Source organism: Channa argus, chromosome 14, assembly GCF_033026475.1.
Source record: "Channa argus isolate prfri chromosome 14, Channa argus male v1.0, whole genome shotgun sequence".
Taxonomy (NCBI): domain Eukaryota; kingdom Metazoa; phylum Chordata; class Actinopteri; order Anabantiformes; family Channidae; genus Channa; species Channa argus.
In genome coordinates, this window is record NC_090210.1 from 23,392,334 (window position 1) to 23,400,627 (window position 8,294).

General features: G+C 41.8%; 1 long non-coding RNA gene across 1 annotated transcript; it reads left to right on the forward strand.

Annotated features, from left to right (window-relative positions):
- The first annotated feature begins 786 nt into the window (after positions 1–786).
- LOC137098949 (uncharacterized) lies at positions 787–7,710 on the forward strand. Its single transcript, XR_010910684.1, has 3 exons — positions 787–1,838; positions 4,283–6,719; positions 6,883–7,710. It is a non-coding gene; the product is annotated as an uncharacterized lncRNA (long non-coding RNA).
- Positions 7,711–8,294: the final 584 nt, after the last annotated feature.

Genomic DNA, 8,294 nt, shown 5'->3' on the forward strand with positions numbered 1-8,294 from the left:
TTTAGCAACACGGAATCACTTTGGACAAATCGTTGTTTCACAGTAGCTATATTTCATTCCCACACACACATGTTCAGTGACTGTACGAACCTCAATAAAGACATATTGAGCTTATTGAACAACACACGTCTGAGCGGATGTGATGTCTTAGGAAATAAACAGTTATGTAATTGAATGGATCTATGATCACGCCTCTTCATCTTCTCCTTATCAAAAACTCAACAACCGCTGCTCAAAGAGTGAGCGGTTTAAGGCTGCGTTTGCCGGTGGGAGTAAGAAGAAGAAGAAGGAAAAAAACAAAACAAAACAGGTCAATTGGATTGTGTGAAACAAATCAACTTGTCACCTCAGGGGTTGTCCTGGCTGTGATAGTGCGAGCCGGCTCTCCTGCGCAGACTTGTGAGGCAGGCTAATTCATGTACAGAGCGCTGCAGGCTGTTCTGCCGGTGCTGTCAGCCCTTCTCACCATCCTGCAACCTCTCCCTCCTCCACGCACACACACACACGCTGGAAGAAGAGAGGATGTGTGTGTATGCATATATGCTGCAATCTATTCACTTCTGTTGTCCTTGTTTAAGCCTGTAATTTTGGTTTCAAAACAGTTGTGATAAGATTTGATGATATTGGTTATTTATACAGTCATGAGAATATATAATGCAGTTAACACAGACAGAAAAAAGTATCAAACCAAAAGCGAGATGTTTTATTTCATACACTCACCAGCACCTGATATAAAACTTAGTATGAGGTTACACACAGAAGAATTTATAATGCGGCTCAAACAAAGTCTCATTACCTACATACACTGCTCTTCTATCAAGTCACTACTGGTTGTCTGTCAGCACACAGTCAAAACAAAGAGCTATTATATCTGATACAGTAGCTACTGTCCACACACACTGAAGCAATCAGTTGAATGGGAGTCGTCCCTGAGGCGAGCGTTTCATCCCAAAATGAAAAAAAAATAAGAAGAAGAAACAAAAAGGCCCCAATGACCCTGACGAGATGATGAACAGCACAGCAAAAAAAAACAAAAATGTGTTTGTGTGTGTGAATACTAAACAGACATTTCACATTGATGAAAGTGTTTAAATAGGTTTTGATTAATTTACAACATCAGTTATGAAATCTGTGTGTGGTCAAAGCAAAATAGTAAAGTGAGGGACAGAGACATGCATGCAAATGAAAACCAGCTTTTTTTCTTTTTTTTTCTTTTAATATTTAATACCACCTTTGAGTGTATTAGGATTTAGCATAACGAATGCTTTTATTTATCCAGGGGATTGACAGGATGGTGCGGCGTTGTGAACTCCTATGACCTCATCTGTAGTAACTTCTTTTTTCTAATTATACCTTAGAGTGCATTCCTTATTCCGTTGATGGATACAACAGTGATGCAACAGGAACAGACTGTGAAAAACACAATCACACAGCGGCTTTGTCCACAGTTGATTTATTATTACTATTCATCAGTGTCTAATGAAAGACACACACACACACACACACAAACACACACACACACTCAGGATGACATCCCTGCCAGATTTTTTTTTTTTACAATTCGTCTGTTCACCTCCAGCACCAGGAAAACATCCCTATCAAATAAATTTCAATCTAAATCAATTTCTTCAGCCTGCGAACCGCCTCTGAATTTGGATCAAGCCCTTAAATATCCATTTGTCTTAGTTTCATAATTAGGACTATGAAAAGATCATTTCTTTTGGCAGAAATCCCAGATCTGGACCGACCTTATTATCCAATCAGTTATTTGCAGACACGAGACCAGAAGCGTGTGACGAGTGGAGCTTATGTCCGACTGTCAGACAACCTGCACACAGGTACTTACTTCATACAGTGACTAGTGTGATGAGTGGCCACTATTAGGAGAATTGTGAGTTTCTTATTTAATGCTCTGGAAACACTGTTACATAATGCTGATAGTCTGAGACTCAGGTTGTAGCCGGGCAATGATGAGGCAGTGAATACTGAGTCTCTTAGTGCTGGGAGACGTCCAAGTGGAGCACGTCTGTGAATTCACAATGAATGTGCAAACAAACTGAACATTTCCTTGATTATAGTTGTTCTGCAAACCCAGAGAAGTTATGTTTTCAAAGTTCAGCTAATCATATCAGTTCAGCCTCATTTTATCATAAAAGCAAGACACTTATTGAGTTTCACGCTTCCTTGTATTGTTCCCGGTTTCATAGTTCCGATTGTAGATCTGTCTCAGGCTGATGTTCGGCTCAGCTTTCATTTGGGTTATTTGTTTATTATTTTTTTCTTCATTTTGGATAAACTGAAAAAACAAAAAACAAAAACAAAAACAAAAAACAGAAGATGTGGACAGGAACCAGATGAGGCAGTGTGGACTGGATTAAGTTTTCTGTCAACGGAATGAGGACAGACTTTAATTTAACGTTATCAGACGACTGCAGGTAAAACACGAGACACACTTTTCCTTTCTTTTTTTTTTTTTTTTGTACGTTATTGCCCAAAACAACATCATGGATTCTCTCTGTGGATTCAAACTCAGGTCTCTAGAGTAACAGTGACTTTTACGGTTACTAAATGTCATCCAACTATTGATTCAAGTCCTCACACAAAGACGCGGCTGCAGTTTAGTTGCATGGGAACATCATTTTGTGGAGGCGGGCACCAGCTTTCACACTGTGCAGATCCTCAGGTCTTTAAAATGGGAAAATTTGATATAGTCACATAAAGCAATTGTCGTCAAGGAGCAGCTTTAGTATAAAGTTAAGAGGCATTAAGACCCCGAATGCAAAAACGGGTGATAAACCCCTTACTCGGTTTTCCTGCCCCCAGAGTCGTTGTGATCAGTGCAAATCAAACGAAGAAGTGCTGTCTTTTCTGCACTCGTGAGCTGTGTCTGAGTCCTAACCTCCATACAGTTCACAGCCAACTGTGCCTGAGCCGTGTGTGTAGGAGAAAGCTGTCCGAGGGTGTTTTTGGGTTCAGACACACTGCAGGACTGTTTTCCATTGATTTCTGGCTCAGGATTGAGTGTAGCAACACGGCCTCCGGAGTATCACTCCTCCTTTGGTCATATCCAATATCTGCAATCACTTAGACTGACTTTAATGGCACCGAGCTAACTTCCGCTGAATAAAGATACATCGCTGCCGCGACACTGCGACACTCCTCACTTCTCCATTAAACCGTGTTTAGAACAGAGGTGAGAGTGGAAAAAGTCCTTCGCTCTTCTTCTCCGTGACACATGTCAGAAATAATCACGAACCCTGCGCCTCCCCGCCCCCACAGCCTCTGGCCGTGGAGGTGCCAAACCCGACAAGTTCAGACACATCTCCGAGCGGCCATAACGGGGTTGCAGACACGTTGTCTGGCGCAGACAACTGCAAAATATCAGCAGGGACGTTTGCCCATGGTGCCACTGCAACCTACTGTAATTAACATCTTCGAGGCTCTGCGCTCACATGCGGTTAGAGCTCCCTGGTGTTTGATCATTTCCTGGCACTTTACAGAACACAAAATGAAGTCTTAAACTGCCCACACACACACACACACACACACACACACTCGCGCACGAGGAGTTTCCTCTTGGCAAGAGAACGCCATCAACATCGTTAAAATGACTGTTACTGAGCAGTCATTAAGTCCGTTGGATCAGCTGCCAGCAGCAAAACTGACAGTCTGTCTTTAATGTAAAGCAAAGCAAATTAGGGAAGTGGAAACACAGATACTAAAAACATTTAGAAATATAGATTTTTTTTTGACCCAGGCTAATAACAGGTTGCGCACCAAGATTTGTACCTGACCGTAGATGTTTCTCTCATCATGGTCTTCATGGTTCTGTCTGTCAATGTCTGTCACAAACATGTTATTCTATACTCAGCATCGCTCTCATTTAGTCCCGAGGGCATTTCTGGCTTCTAAGGTTGGTGCCAGGAATGCTGCGCCCCCTCCCCCTCCCCCTCCCCCTCCCCAACCTACATTAAGGAATGATCAGGTTTATCGTGTAGAAGAACCGTGTGGTTCAAGTGTGGCATTCAAAAGGACAATCAGTTGTATTTATCTCAGCCAGTTTAAAAGAAAAATAAATGCATCAGACTGAGCACATTTCTGAAGCAATATTTAGCAGCAAACATTAAAAACATCCTTTTGAAAAATGGTCAAAGATGCAGACAGTGACAAACGGCTCTCCATAATAAAAAAGTCCAGAGTGATGTTCCTGTTGTAACCATGACAACAGTACGTGACATTTTACTGAACCGACCCGTGTTCGTTTTGTGCTGTGTTCCTACAGTTGTGAAACAGTTTGCGACATCAACGGCCATTTTTGAGGTGCTTACAATTAAGATGAAGCCCGTTTCAGACATGAAGTCAGAATCCAGGCTCGGGAATCATCCACAGTGGCCTTTCCGGCGTCCTCGGCTGTGAAAAGCTGCTCGATTTCCGTGAGCGATTAGCACGGGAGGCAAAACGTGAGGTCACATTTTTTTATTTTACATGCAATGCAAGTTACAAGGTGAGAAAAATTGGCTTGTACAGTTATAATTATAATTGAAAAAAAAAGAAATTGTGATGCATGTTTCTAAGTCTTTCTGATGTTTCAGAGCAACACAACACAACTCGCCCTGAGAACAACAGCTTCACCAGAGCCCAGCGTGTTGTCGTCACTAGTGTTGACATAAAGTTTTTAAAAAGTTCATCTCTCATTTCAAGAAGCTTATTTTTATTATCGTGTCACATAGTGTGGCAAAAGAAACAATTACATATCTTTTTAAAGCAGCCTAAACACTGTGCACAGACATGTCAACCTTCTTCCACCTCCAGCCTCCTCCTCTAATATTTCTAACGTCTTCACTCCGGGTGTCTTTAATTAAGCCCCACCAGCTCACAGCTGTAGGCCCTTCATCATTAGCTGGTTCCAGATCATCTGGAGTCTTTGGAGGAGACTCTCTCTAGTTTAGGAATCACCACAAAATAACTGCACACTCCAAACCAAATCAAATCCAGACGCAACCTCAACGTTATCTTTCGTTCATTTATTAATTGCGTACAAATGTGACGGCTATGAATGAAGGCGAATGCTGAGTGTGCAGGCGGGAAGAGTTGTGGGTTTGCCACATGATGTCAAAACCAAGCAGGGAGGAGGTTGAGTTGTCATCCTCGTGCTGACTACACCCACATATCTTCTCCCAGAGGGATTCATAAAATATGTGCTTTACATAAGAGCAATGAACTCCACAACACCTGTTACTTTTGCAGCTATATGAAATTTGCAGCCAAATTTAAAAAAAAAAACCTCTATATTGTACATTAAGGGGAAAATGACTGATTGCCCCCCTTAACAGGATCCGCTGTAGATAATGGATGCACATGGTATTGTTTTTTCTTTTTCTGTGGCCCACGTTTGTGCTTATGCTTGCATCTTCAGCTACTTTCAAGGAGCTAGGAATGTGTCTGGCCTGACTTTTTTTTTATTTTTTCTTTCTAAAAGCTGGTTGCAACAGCACTTGGCAGGCATTTCCTTCCTGTTTCTTCTTTACTTGTTTTTTTTTTTTTTTTTCCTCTGCAGCTCCTGCGTCTGTCACTTTGCTTCAGTCCTACAGTAGCCAGAAGAGAAAAGTGTTTGGCCCAGGCCGCTGAGATTTACTTCAACTAATGAGATTGTTTCAGTCTCTGAGAGGATGTTTGTGTAACTACAATACCTTTTTAGCTCTTAAGTAGCTTTTTAATGCAGCGTGTCAGGAAAAACAAACTCCTTTTGCATTAGTTCCTGTATCAAATACATGCTTAAAAATAGCTGATAGGGGCTGTTTGCTTTACAGATATTAATAAAAGAAAACAAAGCAATGGACAGAGCCTCGAAGGGGCTTGATGAAAGAGCCCCCCCCCCCCAACAACAAAATGATTAAGCCTGTAGTTGCACTGTGGAGCAGATTCAAGTGAAGAAACAAAATATTTAATTAGATACAAGATAGTGTTTCCTGTTCTCTGTTTGTTTTGAAGTGAGATGTTTCATAGGCTTTGGGGATTTTTATCTCATCTGTATTAATTAGGTTTTTTTTTTTTTTTCCCCTGTCTTTTGTTTTGTAGTCTTAGCAATGTGTTTATCTGCTGTACTCGATACTTTGCTGCTCAGCTTTACAGAGAGCAACTGTATTGGTTTCCAACGAAACGCCACTTCAACATATCAAATTCCTGAAAAATTCCTGATGTTGTCACATACACGCATCCTTAGGCATCACGTTTTCCTTCTAACTGGTTAACTTCAAGCTTGACACGTTTCATTTTGCCTTATTTTTCTTGAAATAAACACCCACCCATTTCGTAATTAGAGCTTGACGTGTAATTTTCCTTGTCATGGTCTAATCGCCTCTTATTCTTCTCCCCCATATTTTCACACCCCTTTTTTTTATATCTGTCCCTTAATTTGTCTATCTTGTCCACCCGTCTCCTTCCTCCCATCTATCTGTTTCTCTACCTCTGTCTCTCTCCGATTTAGTGAAGGCCATGTTCCTCAGGTGCCCACAGACTGTGATTTTGGATCCTGGCAGTGTCAGAAATTTACCTACTCTACAATCAAAATGCATCATGACATAAAGCACTGATTGTGATATCGTACAACAAGAAACTGGATTTTTCCACGAGAGTCCAGGTTCGAATCTGGTGCGACATGTGCGCTTTGTTGATTGCTTCACAACGTGGCGCATGGGGTTACTACTTTAAGGAAGCAGGTGTGTGCTATTGTCACTTTTTGTTGCATTTACTTTCATATTATTTATCTTCTAACTTAACCATGAAGTTTTTTTGCCTGACCCTGACCGTAGTTGTTTCTTAACATAAAGTTACTCTGAAGCCGTTTTCCCCAACTCTAGCGTTTGTTTTGTGCATATACAGTTATTCCTACCATGACAAAAGGTGATGCTCCAGGAGCTTCCAATAATGACGCCAAAGTGCAGCTGCAGCGGCAAAACCAGATGCAGTTTTTCCCAGGGCACCAAAACTGATACGCCAGAGGACGAGCAAAGCGGCACAGTTTGATGCCTTAGGAGCATCGATATCGGACGCTGTGGGCCGAGAACGTGTTGTCTAAACATAGGTCCACCTGTTTGCATTGGTTTCCATACGCAGAAACACCACAGCTGCAGGGGGCTCAACAATTAGCATTGTTAGCTTAGCTTCAGTGTTTACACCGTTTATAGCGGAGAAGTCTACATATATGAACACAGTGTGGCTTTGGATAAACTTGCTAAGCTGAAATTGCTTAAAGACCCTCAATGAGCCTCAACCGCCAGAAAAGAACCTCAGAAAACACATTTTCCTCCTTTGAATGACAACATCATTTGTTGTCGGCATCTTTGTTTTTGCGGGGAAGAACTTGCCATCTGGAAAACTTGGGGATTCTGTGAGGATTCCAGCAGTCTCTTCAGAATTTGTGTGCCAAAGCCTGTAATGCATTAGAATCAGATGTTTGTAAAAAAAAAAAAAAAAAAAAAGGTCATTCTACCGATATTTCTTTGTTATATTCTTTAAATAAAACCTTTTCCCAGTATGACCTTTCTCCTGTCTTTCACTTGGGTCCTGGTATATCAAAATGTGACAGTGGGAACATACACTGGTGTCCTTATTTATTTGCCTCATTAAGCTCTTTTCATTCTCCCTCATTCCCACCGGCTACCTAAGCAGAGGTATAATTAACCAGAACAAAGTGGAAACACTGTGAGGCTGTGCATGGCATTCGCCATCTTGTGAGCCATGTGCTCAGCCTGCTACGACGGTTACGAGGGGTCACCTGCTAAGCCGGAAAGTTGCTTGAGCCGTTTAAATTAGATGGAGATGGGCCAAAGGTAAAGACTTACTGTGGCAGCAGCAGTGACCTGCCGTCGTGACAGGACATCATGTTGGACACAAAAAAGATCCTCACGAGATGGTTGGACGAAAACAAACCAAAACGCAGCAGGACGTCAATTTCCCGCTCTGTCACACTCTAGTACTTTGTAAAGTACTGCAGCAGTACTTTACAAAAAAAAAAAAAAGTCTAGCGCTGCAGATAAAAGCTGAAACAAATTCTCCAGCACAGACCTGCTGTATAACTTATAATTTAGATCCCTGCAAACACCCCATCAGTCATCGGCAGGCCGCTGTACCAACAGACCGACCAACAACAACATATTAGGACGGCGCCCATATGTCAGAACTGCCACATAGAACCTTAGGCCCTGGGAGACGTTTATTGAATTATTTTTCTTCTTGGGCCTGTTTAGAGTTGCCTTTGTCACTGTGAGCGATCGATACACTGGTGCTGCCGA